This window comes from Zophobas morio, unplaced genomic scaffold (assembly GCF_036711695.1).
Source record: "Zophobas morio isolate AGI-343-1 ecotype UQ-CSIRO unplaced genomic scaffold, CSIRO_AGI_Zmor_V1 ptg000002l, whole genome shotgun sequence".
Classification (NCBI taxonomy): Eukaryota; Metazoa; Arthropoda; class Insecta; order Coleoptera; family Tenebrionidae; genus Zophobas; species Zophobas morio.
In genome coordinates this window covers 10,134,339-10,151,904 of record NW_026972107.1, presented here as the reverse complement: position 1 = coordinate 10,151,904, position 17,566 = coordinate 10,134,339, and the positions used below count along the sequence as shown (strand labels likewise).

The 17,566-nt window shown below is 33.6% G+C and overlaps 1 protein-coding gene across 1 annotated transcript in view; it reads right to left on the bottom strand.

Annotated features, from left to right (window-relative positions):
• Positions 1-17,566, bottom strand: part of LOC135127432 (tetraspanin-2A) — a 165,893-nt gene that overhangs the window by 115,363 nt on the left and 32,964 nt on the right. The gene's annotated exons all lie outside the window — the stretch shown is intronic.

The following is a 17,566-nucleotide window of genomic DNA, read 5'->3' as shown; positions in this document are numbered from 1 at the left end:
AAACTGTAAGTAGAGTCTGAATTTATTGTGAATTGTGTGCGGATTATGCTGAATGGAAATAACTGACCTCATTGGAATGAAGCGAGCTGCACCAATGCGTGGAAATGAAATATTAAAACCCAATTATGGCCAATTGTGCAGCGGATTCATTGGGATTGACCAGCTTTTGCACATATGGACGAGGTCTAATATTATTCAGCCAAAAACTCGACAACCTTAACAACTTCCATCGAACGCATGATTACTAACCTGCGACTCTATTAAGGAAAATTTGTCTGGTCTGGTTAAAGCGCAATCACATCTTCGTTAACAAATTTACTTTTTCAGGCAGCAAAAACGACCATGCAATTATGTACTTTGAGGTAAAATGTATTTGCAAGACGAGCCGGTCCGGAATTATGGCTCCAATGTAAAATTTAAATTTGTTTTAGTGTTGCGGCGCAGTAGTTTTTTATTTTTTTGGTCGAGCTTGCCGTCACCGAACGTTATCTGATAAAATAATGCCTCAATGAGCTGATTATCCATTGCATACAGGCGAATACACCGATCGAAGGCCCTGATTTTATGCATGCACTTGACAGGCTGCTGTTCAGGTCATTCTCATAGAATGCGGTATTAATTTAACCAAGAATACCTGTATATTAATACATCCTTTGTGGCAAATATGGTGTTAAAGTTGCTCTAGTTAATGCATTGTTAGTGTAAAAGATGTTCGAAACCAGCTTATGTCAGATAATTAAATATTTAAATAATTATTTAAACATCCTTTTCAAGTAAATGTTGGTTATGGTCGTGTAGATGAGTAAAATTTGCAAAATAACCCCCACCAACAATTTGATGACGTCACCTCAAAACTTTACATAGTAATACTCCTTTGGTGCATGAATGCTCCGTGATTTTTATCATAATTACGCAGCCAACAAGTACGTGGTGGCCCAGTAGTTACAATTTTAAACCAATTTTTGTTACTTAAAACATTAAGTCTTAACCAAAATTTACTATTTACTGACCAAATTTCGGCGTCATTAAGTACAATTGTTGAAACTATTGAATAATCTAACCGAAAAATTGTCTCCCAAAAAGTAAACGTTTCCATCTGGCAAACACACTTAACTCAGGAATTAGACTTAAATCACCTCCAAAAATTAGTTATATTTGTAACCTACAAGTGGATACTATAAGAGTAGTTGATCCTGAGAAAGCATAAATTTTATAACCCAAACAGTGGCCAATTAATTTTTACAATGTAACACTAATTGTTTTGTCAATTTTCTGATTTTTTTGCGAAAATTGAACGCACAAAGTCATATTTTCGTAATTTAAAAGAAATTATTAAAAACATTAGTACTTTGCTAAAATAATTGGCACCATAAATAAAATTAAAAACATCTATTGGAACTATTTCACATTTTTTTCATCAATTTTATAATACGGTTTAGGTTCTAAAGTGTTTAATTTGCGGATTACTGCTACAGGTGTTTCGTACACATTACCTTCATCAGGCAGATTAACTTTGCTGCAACCAAAATTGTACTTCAGACTTTGTTAGTTGTTATGTAATGGGGGTTCTAAGACAGTTGGACCTCATTTGACCTGTTCTAGAGCCCCCATTACTTTCTAACAGGTCGTTGATCTGTCCTAGAACCCCCATCATCGACCGATTAGTTCGACTAGTTTTAGGAGCCTGATTAATTTTTGTCGACCAATTTTGTCTGTCTTAGGATCTCCATTTTTTTGTCAGCGAATTTGATTTGTCTTGGGACCACCGTCACTATTTATGGAACAATTTGGCCTGTTTTAGGACCTCACTACGACGGCCCGAGCTTGTCGACAAAAATGATGGGGGGTCCTAAGACAGGTCAAATGGTCGACAAAAAGTAATGGGGTCCTAAAACCAGTACTATAAAAATGTTCGACAAAAAGTAACCGGAATCCCAAAAGAGATCAATTGGTCCACAAAAAGTTATGGGGTTACTAGAACAGCTCAAGTTGGTCAACGGAAAGTAGTGAGGACCTAATCGAATTCAAATTTGTCGACAAGAAGTAATGGGAGCCCTAAGACAAGCCCAATTGGTCTACAAAAAGTAATGGGGGTCCTAAGGTAGGACAAGTATTCGATAAAAAGTAATGTGGGTCCTAAGATAACTATATGAACCGGTCTGCAAAAAGTAATGGAGGTCCTAGAACAGCTCAAATTGGTCGACAAAACAATAATAGGGGTTCTAAGATAGGAGAAATATTTGATCAAAAGTGATGTGGGTCCTAAGACAGGTGAAATTGATCAACAAAAACAATGGGGGGTCGTAAGACAGGTCAAATGGTAGACAAAAAGTAATGAACCGCTGAAATTGGTGGACGAAAAGCAATGGTGCCCTAATCCAGGTTAAATTTGTAGACACAAAGTAATGGGAGTCCTAAGACAGACCAAATTGTTCGACAAAAAGTAATGGGAGTCCTAAGACAGGTCAAATGTTCCACGAAAACGAATGGGGGTACTAGGACCGCTCACGTTACTCAACGAAAAGGTAATGAGTTCCTAACCCAAATCAAATTTGTCCACAAAAAGTAATGGGAGTCCTGCAACCAACCCAATTACTCGACAAAAAGTAACGGTTGTCCTAAGATAAGCTAAATATTGACAAAATGTAATATGGATCCTAAAACATGTCAAATGGTCGAAAAATTGAAAGTAATGGGAGTTTTAGAACAGCTCAAATTTTTCGAAAAAAGTAATAGAGATTTTAGAATAGCTCAAATTTGTCGACAAAAAGTAATGAAGGTTCTAAGGGATGACAAATATTCGATAAAAAGTGATGTGAGTCCTAAGACAGGTCAAATTAGTCAACAAAAACAATGGAGGATTATAAAAAACGTAATGGGGGCCTTAGGACAGCTGAAATTGATGGACAAATAGTAATGGGAGTCCTAAGACAGACCAAATTGGTCGACAGTCCTAAGACAGGAAAAATATTCGATAAAAAGTGACGTCTACAAAACGGAATGGGGGTCCTAAGATAGCTAAAATGGTCGACAACAATTAATGGGGTCCTAAAGCAAGTTCAAATGTTCAACAAAAATCGGGATCCAAGGACAGATCAAATATTGACAAAATGTGATGTGGGTCCTAAGGCATGTCAAATGGTCTAAAAATTAAAAGTAATGGGAGTTCTCGTACAGTTCACATTGATCAAAAAATGTAATAGGGGTTCTAGAACAGCTCAGATTGGTCGACAAGAAGTAATAGACTTTCGAAAGTAAAATAGTCGACAAAAAGTAATAGAGGTCCTAGAACAAAATTGGTCTATAAAAAGTAATGAGGTTCTACGACAGGACAAATTGATCAAGAAAAATGATAGGGGTCCTTAGACAAGTCATTTTGGTCGACAAAAATGATGGTGGTTACAAGGACAGATCAAATTGGTCAACAAAAACTAATGGGCTCCTAAGGCAAGTCAAATTCGTCGAAAAAAAGTAGTGGGGGTTCTTAGACAAGCCAAATTATTCGACAGAAAGTGATGAGACAAGTTAAATGATCTACAAAAAATAATGGGAATCCTAGAACATCTCAAATTGGTTGACAAAAACTAATGGGGATTCTAAGACAGCTAAAATTTTTGATAAAATATAATGGGGACCCTAGAACAGCTCAAATTAGTCGACAAAAAGTAATGGGGTCCTAAAACAGGTCAAAATGTTCGACAAAAAGTATTGGGAGTCCCAAGACAGATAAAATGTTCGAGAAAAAGTAATGGCATTACCAGGACAGTACAAGTTGGTCAACGAAAGGTGATGAAAACCTAAGCCAAAGCAAATTTGTCGACAAAAAGTAATGTGGATCCTAAGACAGGTCAAATATGGACAAAAAATCATGGGAGCCCTAGGACAAATGGTCAATAAAAAGTAATGGGGTTCTAAGACAGGTCAAATTGATCAACAAAGAATGATAGGAGTCCTAAGACAGGTCAAATTGTTAGACAAAAAATGATGGGGGTTCTAAGACAGATCAAATGGTCGACAAAAAGTAATGGGGTCCTAAGGCAAGTCAAATTCGTCAACAAAAGTAGTGAAGGATCCTAAGACAAGCCAAATCATTCGACGAAATGTGATGAATGTTCCTAAGGCAAGTTAAATGGTCGACCTAAAAATAATGGGTAGGCTAGGAAAGGTCAAATGGCAGACAAAAAGTAATGGGGGTTTTAGGACAGCTGAAATTGGTGGACAAAAAGCAATGGTGTCCTAATCCAGGTTAAATTTTTAGACACAAAATAATGGGAGTCCTAAGACAGACCAAATTGTTCGACAAAAAGTAGTGGGAGTCTTAAGACAGGTCAAATGGTCCACAAAAACGAATGAGGGTACTAGGACAGCTCAAGTTACTCAACGAAAAGGTAATGAGTACCTAATCCAAATCAAATTTGTCCACCAAAAGTAATGGGGATCCTGAAACCAACAAAATTACTCGACAAAGAGTAATGGTTGTCCTAAGATAAACTAAATATTGACAAAATGTAATGTGGATCCTACGGAATGTCAAATAGTCGAAAAATTAAAAGTAATGGGAGTTTTAGAACAGTTCAAATTTTTCGAAAAAAGTAATAGGGATTTTAGAACAGCTCAAATTGGCCGACGAAAAGTAATGAAGGGTCTAAGGCAGGACAAATATTCGATAAAAAGTGATGTGAGTCCTAAGACTGGTCAAATTAGTCAACAAAAACAATGGAGAATCGTAAAAAGGTAATGGAGGCCGTAGGACAGCTGAAATTGATGGACAAATAGTAATGGGAGTCCTAAGACAGACCAAATTGGTCGACAGTCCTAAGACAGGAAAAATATTCGATAAAAAGTGACGTCTACAAAAAGGAATGAATGGGGGTCCTAAGATAGCTAAAATGGTCGACAACAAGTAATCGGGTTCCAAGGACAGGTCAAATGTTGACAAAATGTGATGTGGGTCCTAAGGCATGTCAAATGGTCTAAAAATTAAAAGTAATGGGAGTTCTCGTACACTTCACATTGGTCAAAAAATGTAATAGGGGTTCTAGAACAGCTCAGATTGGTCGACAAGAAGTAATAGACTTTCGAAAGTAAAATAGTCGACAAAAAGTAATAGAGGTCCTAGAACAAAATTGGTCTATAAAAAGTAATGGGGTTCTAAGATAGGGCAAATTGATCAACAAAAAATGATAGGGGTCCTAAGACAAGTCATTTTGGCCGACAAAAATGATGGGGGTTCTAAGATAGTTCAAATAGTCGACAAAAAGTAATGAGGGTACAAGAACAGATCAAATTGGTCAACAAAAACTAATGGGGATTCTTAGACAAGCCAAATTATTCGACAGAAAGTGATGAGGGTCCTAAGGCAAGTTAAATGGTAGACAAAAATAATAGAAATCCTAGAACAGCTCAAATTGGTTGACAAAAACTAATGGGGATTCTAAGATAGGTAAAATTTTTGATAAAATATAATGGGGACCCTAGCACAGCTCAAATTTGTGGACAAAAAGTAATGGGGTCCTAAAACAGGTCAAAATGTTCGACAAAAATATTGGGTGTCCTAAGACAGGTCAAATGGTCGACAAAAAGTAATGGCATTATTAGGACAGTTCAAGTTGGTCAACGAAAGGTGATGAGAACCTAAGCAAATTTGTCGACAAAAAGTAATGTCGCTCCTAAGACAGGTCAAATATGGACAAAAGTAGAGGGAGACCTAAGAAAAATGGCCAATAAAAAGTAATTGGGTTCTAAGACAGGTCAAGTTGATCAAGGAAAAACGATAGGAGTCCTAAGACAGGTCAAATTGTTAGACAAAAAATGATGGGTGTTCTAAGACAGATCAAATGGTCGACAAAAAGTAATAGAAGTACTAGGACAGATCAAATTGGTCAACAAAAACTAATGGGGTCCTAAGGAAAGTCAAATTCGTCAACAAAAGTAGTGAAGGATGCTAAGACAAGCCAAATAATTCGACGAAATGTGATGATCCTAAGGCATGTTAAATGGTCGACAAAAAATAAGGGGTATCCTAGGACAGTTCAAATTGGTCAAAAGATGTAATAGTGGTTCTAGAACAGCTCAAGTTGATCGACAAGAAGTAATAGAGGTCTTAAAACAAAATTGGTCTATATGGAGGTCCTAAGACAGGTCAAATCATTCGACGAAATGTGATGAGTGTTCCTAAGCCAAGTTAAATGGTCGACCTAAAAATAATGGGTATGCTAGGAAAGGTCAAATTGGTTGACAAAAATTAATGGGGGTTCTAAGTCAGGTAACCTGGTTGATAAAATGTAATGGGGGTTCTAGAACAGCTCAGATTGGTCGACAAGAAGTAATAGACTTTCGAAAGTAAAATAGTCGACAAAAAGTAATAGAGGTCCTAGAACAAAATTGGTCTATAAAAAGTAATGGGGTTCTAAGATAGGGCAAATTGATCAACAAAAAATGATAGGGGTCCTAAGACGAGTCATTTTGGTCGACAAAAATGATGGGGTTCTAAGATAGTTCAAATAGTCGACAAAAAGTAATGAGGGTACAAGAACAGATCAAATTGGTCAACAAAAACTAATGGGGTCCTAAGGGAAGTCAAATTCGTCACCAAAAAGTAGTGGGGTTTCTTAGATAAGCCAAATTATTCGACAGAAAGTGATGAGAGTCCTAAGGCAAGTTAAATGGTCGACAAAAATAATGGAAATCCTAGAACAGCTCAAATTATTTGACAAAAACTAATGGGGATTCTAAGACAGGTAAAATTTTTGATAAAATATAATGGGGACCCTAGCACAGCTCAAATTTGTGGACCTAAGACGGGTCAAATGTTCGACAAAAAGTAATGGCATTATTAGGACAGTTCAGGTTGGTCAACGAAAGGTGAGGAGAACCTAAGCCAAAGCAAATTTGTCGAAAAAAAGTAATGTCGATCCTAAGAGAGGTTAAATATGGACAAAAGTAGAGGGAGACCTAGGACAAATGGTCAATAAAAAGTAATTGGGTTCTAAGACAGGTCAAATTGATCAACAAAGAATGATAGGAGTCCTAAGACAGGTCAATTTGTTAGACAAAAAATGATGGGGGTTCTAAAACAGATCAAATGGTCGACAAAAAGTAATAGAGATACTAGGACAGATCAAATTGGTCAACAAAAACTAATGGGGTCCTAAGGCAAGTCAAATTCGTCAACAAAAGTAGTGAAGGATCCTAAGACAAGCCAAATCATTCAACGAAATGTGATGAGTGTTCTTAACGCAAGTTAAATAGTCGACAAAAAATTATGGGTATTCTAGGACAGTTCAAGTTGGTCAAAAAATGTAATAGGGGTTCTAGAACAGCTCAAATTGGTCGACAAGAAGTAATAAACGTTCTAAGGTAAAATGGTCGACAAAAAGTAATAGAGGTCTTGGAACAAAATTGGTCTATAAAAAGTAATGGGGTTCTAAAACAGGGCAAATTGATCAACAAAAAATGATAGGGGTCCTAAGACAAGTCAAATTGGTCGACAAAAATGATGGGAGTTCTAAGACAGATCAAATAGTCGACTAAAAGTAATAGGGGTACAAGAACAGATCAAATTGGTCAACAAAAGCTATTAGGGTCCTAAGGCAAGACAAATTCGTCGACAAAAAGTAGTGGAGGTTCTTGGACAAACCAAATTATTCGACAGAAAGTGATGAGGACTCTAAGGCAAGTTAAATAGTCGACAAAAACTAATGGGAATCCTAGAACAGCTCAAATTGGTTGACAAAAACTAATGGGGATTCCAAGGCAGGTAAAATTTTTGATAAAATATAATGTGGACCCTAGCCCCAGCTCAAATTTGTGGACAAAAAAGTAATGGGGTCCTTAAATAGGTCAAAATGTTCGACAAAAAGTATTGGGAGTCCTAAGACATGTAAAATTTTCGACAAAAAGTGATGGCGTTACTAGGATAATTCAAGTTGGTTAACGAAAGGTGATGAGAACCTAAGCCAAAGCAAATTTGTCGACAAAAAGTAATGTGGGTCCTAAGACAGGTCAAATATTGACAAAATGTGATGTGGGTCCTAAGGCATGTCAAATGGTCGAAAAATTAAGTAAGTACCTTAGTTGGAATTCTAGAAGAGCTCAAATTGTCCCAAACAAGTAATGGCGGTTCTAGAGCCCCTGAAATTGATCAACAAGAAGTGATTGGCATTTTAAGGTAAAATGGTCCACAAAAAGATATCGAATACTTATGAAACACGTGAAAAATACTGCGGAATTCTAAATTTCTAAAGTAACTGATAAAAATCAAGCTAGGTGCATAAACCACAAATACACGAAGATATTATTTTTTTAAATTTAGATCATCTTTATTACACAAAATGATGACCGAATGTCATGAAATTGTTGGTAAGATGGCTAGACAAATTTTGATTAGCGTTTTACCATCTTCTACACGATATTTTTAAATCACATAGGTCTATTGGTTTAGGAGATTATTTGTCTAATACATATTGAGACAGACGCTAGACGACAGGAAGACGCCAGATAGACTGAAACGGAAGAACTATTTTGTCGTACTCTAGGGGTCATGAAATGTCGAGAAAACGTGATGAACCCTATTCCAATATTTCCTTAGCTTACACTCGGGAAGTAAAATTGATTTAGAATTTAAAATGTGTAAATCATTTAAGTTATCTTAAAAATTGAGACGCTAAATAACATTGCGAAAAAATATAATATACCGAGTGTTTCACGAAAGACCCTATTTATATAACGTTTGTATTTATGAATATGAATTTATAAAATTTAGAACACTTTGTATGCCTTAATTACATTAATAAATTTACGAGCTCTCAAAAAACTAATTTTAATTAAGTATAATATAATCTCATTTAGCTGATTATAATTTTTAAAGCTCTTTTAAGAAAGTTGAAGTACGTGAATTTAAGAGACTGCCACGAAGATTCGAAAACATTTTTGCAGATCAATAGGGATTCGTTCACAAGAATCGGAGATGCATTTATCTATTAAATTAATGTCTGTGGAGTGAATTTAGAAATTTTCAATCCGGTGAAATCTCGTAAACATTTTTCTCTGTTATCTTCGTAAACTCATTTCACTTATTGTAATAATCAAAAACTTGCGGTTATTCTTAATGACGTACAACATGACTATTATTAAAACGATAAGCTTAAAAAATGCCAAATTGAAAAAACAAAGCCCTGCAAACGTAAAGTTTTAAATTTCTGTAAGATTGTTGTTACTAACAAAATTTCATAAATAGTGTTTTGTGCGAATTCGTTGTTGGTATGTCAAACGTAGAACTTATCTCGTGATAAAGCTACAACACAAGCAGGACAAACGATGCAGTTCGGGTCACTTGCCAACTGGTTACACTCGAAATCGCTGGAATTTAATTACGGCGTTTTGCGGTTTAAAAGGCAGAAGTGGGTATCTGAGCAAACAGCAAATTTTCAATTTCCGGCACGTTTTGTTTGTTAATTCAACGTAGCAAGTTAATTTGGAGCAAGAAGCAGGAATTATAAATCTTGACAAATCATTTGTTTCTTTTTTCCGTTTGCCAAACCAATAATTTCATTAAGGCTCCCTCTTAAAAAGTAATTAAATGATGTCTGCGGGGTCAAAAAGAAAAACTCCAATTAAACGGAAAGGAGAGCGGAATCAAACACGTGTCCCAGGATTGATCGACGAATTGCGACGCAAAAAGCAATTTAGGAGATATTAATAAATTGACGTTATTGTTTACGTTGTGTCTGCGCTTAACAAAGAAAGCTCTTTTTAGATTAAAGTGGTCGCGTATTCTCGACAAAGCTTTCGAACACAAAAACTCGCCGCATCAGCATTCTGCAAGGAATGAAAATAAGCAGACTGTCGCGTCGGGTGAAAAATGACGCTAGACGGAGATGGTAATGTGACGATAGATTGACAACACATCAGACGGTACCGACATTCACTCAAAAATTCCTTTATGCTTTTGTTTACGATAAATGGACAAGGATAATCAATGGAAGAGTTTTTCGATGAACATCCTCTCGCCAAAAACCACGAGGCTTTCGGTCGCCACGCTTTTTAGCCACCACGAATTTCCATTCTCGTCTGTCTGGGCTTGACCCGGTGCATTCAAACTGTTATTTTGCAAAACGACGGCTCAGTCTTTTTAATCGCTACCGAACGATGGATCCACAAAGGCGAATTTAATATCACAGACTTGCTCCATTAAAGCACAATAATCATAAACGTCGGCGGAGGCAACTCATGCAAAATGTTTAATTTCGTATTCACAAATAAAAGCAACCGGCTGCTCTGCACACCCTAATGGATTAATAGATGAAATTTACAATTCGCTGCGTTCGGCTGTTTTAAAAATTTACCCGAAGGATAACTGTAAATTTACTTGAGATTTATATAGGCTGTGTTTGCAGGAAGAGACATTCTTCTTTTGAATACAGAATAATTTTCGTCTGAACGAAAATCGATAGGACGCTCAAGGACGAAAGATGGCCCAAAGTTTGCAGGATGCGCCGCCAAAGCTGTACTACAAAATACGGCTTTTTTATTTTAAGCATGAGTTCCTCAGACGTAATTCTTTTTCATTAATAAACAAAATCAATTAAGTTGTTGGTAAAACGACTAGAGACAGACCTGCACGAGGAAAGAAATTTAAAGATATATTTTTTGATAACAAGTGGATTTCTTGTAACTATTTTTGTCGTAAAGTGAACATGTCACGTTGATGCACTTCTAACGCAAACATCTGAATAAAATATGAATACACAGTACACCTTTAGAGCTGAACCTACTGCTTACCTTAAAAGTGAGCTGCATCGTAACTGTGTCACGTTTTTCCAACAGTTAACACATTATTGGAAATAATATCTAAATAGTTTACGACAATTAATTTTAATTTCCTAAAATACCATACTCTTGTATTTGTGATTTATGAATCCGCCTTGATTGTATTTATTATTACTACTTTTATTTTTACGTCCTGAGCGTAAGCTAAATTTTACATTAGTAAATGTTGTTTCTATTTTATAAAATAAGATACTCCTCCTTCACATGTGGTTTAATTTTTATGTAACTTTGAAATTGCAAAACCAAATTCTCTGAACGTTTTAGGGTTAAATAAAATTGGTAAAATCAAATCTAATATTCCGACCAATTTTTTGATACCACAATTTTTCGTTTTTTCAGTTTTTCCACTTACAATTTTTCAATTTTGCAACTTTTAGATTTTTAAGTGTTTCGTTTCTTGAATTTTACAAGCTCTTGATTTTTATATTATATTTTCTCAATTTTTTTTTTATTTCTATTTATTCAATTTTACCAACCTTCAATAACTGATTCCTCGGTCTTCCAAATTTTATTTTTGTTTTGTTTTGCAATTTTTGAATTCCTCAATATTGCTCGATTTTTCGATTTCTTTAATTTTCAATATATTTCGATTTTATAATATTTCGTTGTTCCGATTTTGCATTTTTTCGATTTTTAAGTTTCTCAATTTTTAAACTTCGGATTTTTAAATTTTTTGTTTCTTCAATTTTTCAAGTTCTTGATTTCTAATTTTTAGGTTTTGTAGAAGTTGTCATTTTATACTTTTTCAATTTTACAATTTTGCGATTTTTCAGATTTTTGATTCGAAAAATTGAAAAATCGACAAATTATAAAGTCGAAAAAGTATAGAATTGTCAAAATTATAAAGTCGATAAACCGTAACATTGAAAAAGATCAATAATTAAAAAAATGGAATATCGCGAAATTGAAAAGTCAAAAGCCGAAAAATTGAAAAATCAAATAAATGAAATTAAACGCAGTAATTGAAAACTGGAAAAATTCTAAAATCGTAAAATTGAGAAAGAGAAAAATTTTTTAAATTGTAATTACTAATTATTATTAATGTCTACATATTTAAAATGAAAACTAGAAAAACTGCGAATAGAAAATTGAGAAAACAAAAAATCGAAAAATCAGACGGAAACTGGACACCTATTTCTTCGTATTCTAGGGGTCATGATTTGAAAAGTTTTAAAATCGACAAATTAAAACATTGAAAAAATGAAAAAACGAAAAATTGCAAAATCGAAAAACTGAAAAGTCAAAAAAATTGAAAATCTAGGCACTGAATGAAGGAAAGATTGAAACAATGAAAAATTAAAAATCGGGAACTCATAAATTGAAAAAATCTATGAATTGAAATATTGGAGAGAAAAAAAAATCGAATAGAAAAATTATAAAGAAAAAAAACGAATCGAATAGAAAAATTGAAAAACCCAAAAATCATAAAATCGAAAATTTATAGAATTGTGAAAATTGTAAAGTCAAAAAACCATAACATTGAAAAAGATCGAAAATTAGAAAAATCAAATATCGCGCAATTGAAGAGTTAAAAGTCGAAAAATTGAAAAATCGAATAAATGAAATTAAATTGAAATTTGGAAAAATTCTAAAATCGTAAATTTGAAAAAGCGAAAAATTTTTTAAATTATAATCATTGTTACATATTTAAAATGAAAACTAGAAAAATTGCAAATCAAAATTTGAGAGAACGAAAAATCGAAAAATCAAGTAAATGAAAAATCTAAAATTAAAAAACGAAAAATTAAAAAAATCGGACAGACGGCAGACAGACCGCAGACAGACAGACAGACAGACGGAAACGGGGGAAATGAAACAAATTAAAAAATCGAAAAATTAAAAGTTGAAAAACTAAAAAATCCGAAAAAACTGAAAAATCTAAAAATCGAAAAACTGACAAATCGAAAAATTGCAAATCTAGGCACTGAAACTGAGAAACTGAAACATCTAAAATTGAAAAATGCAAACTTAAGAAATCTAAAAATAAAAAAATCGACACATTGAAAACCGAAAAATTACAAACTGAGAAATCCAAAAACTGAAAAATTTCACTTTGAAAAAAAGAAAAATTAAACAATCAAAAACCGAAAAATTGAATAAATAAAAAACAACAAAACCGAAACGAAAAATTGCAAATCGAAAAATTAAAGAAATGAAAAACTAAAAATTAAAAAATTAAAAAATTAAAAAATTGAAAAATTAAAAATTGAAAACTCGTGCAATTGCAAATCGAAAAATTGCTAAATCCAAAAATTGAAACATTCAAATGTCGAAAAATTCAAGGAACGAAAAATTGTAGAAACGAAAATTTGAAGAAACGAAAAGTCGAAAAAATTAAAATTGAAAAACAAAAAATTATAAAATAAAAACATATAAAAATAGAATAATAGAAAAAAATAGAGAAAATAAAAATCCGAAACAAAAAATTTGCAATTGAAAAAATAATATGTACTTAAACTCGAGACATGAAAAAAACGAAAAATTACTAATCTAGGCAGTGAAAGATTGAAACATTGAATTACAAATCGAGAGACTTAAACATCGAAAAAAGCTATAAATCGAAAAATTGAAAAGAAGAAAAAATGAATCGAATAGAAAAATTGGAAAACCCAAAAATTATAAAATTGAAAATTTATAGAATCCTCAAAATTGTACAGTCCAAAAACCGTAACATATTGAAAAATTAAACATCGAAAAATTGAATAATTAAAAGTCGAAAATTTGAGAAATCGAATAAATAAAATTAAAATCCAAAATTGAAAAAATAGAAAATTTTCAAAACTGTAACTATTATTACATATTTAAAATGTAAATTTAAAAATTTCAAATCTAAAATTGAAAAAATGAAAAATTAAAAAATCTAAAAATCAAAAATCGACAAATTGAAAGTCGGAAAATTACAAACAGAAAAATTTCACATTAACAAAAAGAAAAATTATAAAATCAGAACATTGAAAAACCGAAAAATTGAAGAAATAAAGAAACCAACAAAAGCAAAACGGAAAATTGAAAATCGAAAAGTTAAAGAAATGACAAATTGAAATCTAAAAATTGACAAATTAAAAATTGAAAACTCGTGTATGTAATTGCAAATCGAAAAATTGCTAAATCTAAAAATTGAAACGTGCAAGTATTGGAAAATAGAAAAATTGACAAATTTAAATATGAAAAAAGAAAATAAAAACGAAAAATTGCAAACAAAATTTGAAGAAAATTGAAAACTGGAGAAATTTTAAATCGAAAAAATTGCAAGATTTAAAAATTGAAGAAATAAGAAAAACGAAAAATTAAAAAATCGTAAATCGAAAAATTGAAGAAACAAGACATTGAAGAAACGAAAAACTGAGAAAATCAAAAATTGAAAAAGCAAAAAATTATAAAATTGAAACATTTAACAATCGAATCGTTGAAAAAATAATAAAAACAAAAATTGGAAACTCGAGAAATTCAGGAAATACTGCGAAATATAAACACTAAAAAATTCAAAAGTTGGAAAATTGAAAAGCTGGAAAAATTTAAACTTGAAAACTCGAAAAATTGCAAACCGAAAAATTGAAGAAACAAACAATAATGGGAAATTGAAGAATTGGAAAATTCAAGTCACTTCAGGGGCGAGGGAAGTTCTGTCGAAATAACCTTGGACCAATTTTTTAATACTCCTGCGTAACTTCTAAGGTCAATTTTTGATAAGATTAATATTTCATACGCATTTATCAAACAATGGAATTACTTGTCCACTGTTTAACAAATAATAAAATAAATGCAACACGCAACTGAAATATATTCCTTGTCGTGACAAATGTCCAGATATCCCTCTCAACACGATACAACAATGAAACTATTCTAATATACTCCAATCAGAATAACCTCCTGAGAAGCACGACATTGCCGACGCGCAATTTCCACACAATCCCACACCAATATCAAGTCGATAATATCGAAAACTGTAATTTTGGGCATGTGCATCAACCGAGATAAGTCGATCGAATACTGCAACTCAATCCCAATCCAATTTGGGGCCATTAGCAATCACATTATCATCGTCATAATGGCCAATTTGTTGCAAGTCGAACTCGGTGATCTCATATTGAACTTAACGGGCAAATATTGATTCGACTTAGCAGATATTTCTTCCAAATGAAGAAACAAAGTCTCCTGTTTCTCCGTTCGGAAACAAATATTGTACGAAGGAGATTGATTTTCCTGGGAAGTAATTTGAAACTCACGTATATATCAGAGTTTTATGTACTCTGGGAGATAGCCTTGCATCCTGTGCTTGCATATCGGGTTATCGAGGAAGTCTCTTATGAATCACCGGAGGATTGGATGACGTCAGTGACGCTTGCTGCGATCTGGTCTTAATTGAGTGTGGTCTTGGCAATCAACACGTATCGGACTTTCTGATCGCAGATGGCCGGCCATTGTGCTTTAGATCGGGATGTAATTACTGTACGTAGTAATAAAGTGTGGTCATCCAGGGTAAATGAGCTGCACTATCGTGATATCGGGAAGACGAGGAAACTGACCGATGAATCCATCAGCTGTTATCGGGCGGAACTGCAGTGGCGTGTCTGCAGGATTAGCCACAATTCGACTTCTTTTTAACTTGATTTTGCCAATTACAAAGCTTCGACGAGCTTTCAGATTTCTTAGTTTTTGGGTCGTAAAAATTCGGAATTAAATAGTTCACCGAATTCTGGCGTCTGTCTTGGATCGTTGAGGTCAGTGTAAAAAGGGTAAATTAAAACATTTCGTAGCTAAAATTTTAATTGTATTTTAGGAATATCTTGTAGATGATAGAATGCTAACCAAAATTATTCGAATCATCATCACCAACAATTTGGTAATCTGTCCACAACAAAATGTTTTTTTTTATATATAAAATAACACACCCCTGTACTTGTGGTTTATGAATCTGTCTTGATTTTGTTTATTGTTTTCATATTTTTATTGCTTAATTCGTCTTGTTTTTTAGACACATAACACAAAGCTTGATAACCACAGCCCGGTTCTAATGATAGAGCACCCGCTTCGCAGAAGAGAGGTCCGTGGAGCGATGTCTGGCTACAACTTTTCTTATTCTTAATCAAATTAAAAATGTTATTTTCTCGAAAATTCGGGAATACAGTACTGTTATTATTAGTTTAACAGTTCAAACATAGCTCTGTTTTAACTCATATGGATTATCACTGAAGGTAAGCGAAGAAAAATGTTGCTGCTTCGGTAGCAATCGAACCACACGCCACCCGCTTGCCGGGCAGGTATCCTGACCACTAGACCATGACGCCGCTTATCTTTCTCCGCTTACCAATGTGTTATTGTGCCGCCACAGTACTCCCCCCAGCGACATAGCATGCGAACACAGTGGGCACAGAGCGGTAGCAGAACGATGTATCGTGCGTGCGAGCTCTGTCGGAGGTCACCACTGAAGGTAAGCGAAGAAAAATTTTGCTTCTCAGGTGGGAATCGAACCACACGTTTACCGCTTGCCAGGCGGGTGTCCTTACCACTAGACTATGGAGGAGCTTATCTTTCCCCGCTTACCAACCTGTTATTGTACCGCCACATCACAAAAAAATAAAATTCCCAAAATTAAATTTATATTTTGAAGAAATTGCACTTTTTTATTGTACTTCAGGGGCAAGAAAAGTTTAATAACATAACCTTAGACCAATGTTTTACTTCGAATATTCGTTGTGAACCTAAAAACAATATCATGATAATGACTGTCTAGGCAGGTGGTTTTTAAATAAATAACTTTCTTTTTATATGTTTCTTCAATATATATTTAATTATATACTTATATTTTCATAATTTAAATAATTTGTTTTGTTCTATTTTTATTTTGTTTATAAATAATTAACATAAGAAAATATTAGTTTAAAACAGGTAATTGCGTCCAGAGTCGGTTGAAGTAAAATTATACCAAAAGCGAGCTCGTTTTTGTCACGTGACGTTAAATTTCTCACTATTGGCCTATTGCTTGTAGGCAACGGAAAAAGAACAGTTCGGATGTTTACAAAATGTTAAAATCTGTCTGTTTGTCCTTACCGAAATTTGATGACGTAATCTCAAACTTTTACTAAGTACATCTTGTTTAAAATATGTAAAATAATATGCTTCTATACTTGTAAATTAATAATTCGACTTAATCTTTAGTTCCTGAGCGTAATCTAAGGGAGTATTGTAATATTCGGCGAATGTAATATTCGGCGAATGGCTTAATTACTGTTTTCTCGACCTTTCATGTCTTCTAGAGTTCGAACCAATCGGTCTCCCGTTTCGTTCTGTCAGATTTTACGTACGTGTTAAGAATCTTGTGTAGATGGTACAACTCTAACCAAAATTACACTGGTCATCCCCACTAGTAGTTCGATGATCTCACCTCAAAATTTTACATAGTGCATAGTGCTATATCCTGTACCGGTGGTCTATAAACCCGCCTTGATTTTATCACAATTATTTCACACAAATAATAGTTTACTATCCGCTTCTAAATTTTTCAAAAAAATAAAAAATTAACACAATTTTTTGCAAGCTTCGCCTAATATTCCTTTCAAAATTTTAATGACCTTTGAATTTGAAATCGTTAAAATTCGCGGATTTTATGTCTTTTTTAAGAAACTAGAGTCCTTTAAGTTATTGTACCTTAGGGGCCAGGGAAGTTCTCTATAAACTCTTTAAACCATTTTTAATTCCTGAGCGTAAGCTAAGGAAGTATTGTAAGAGGTCCACC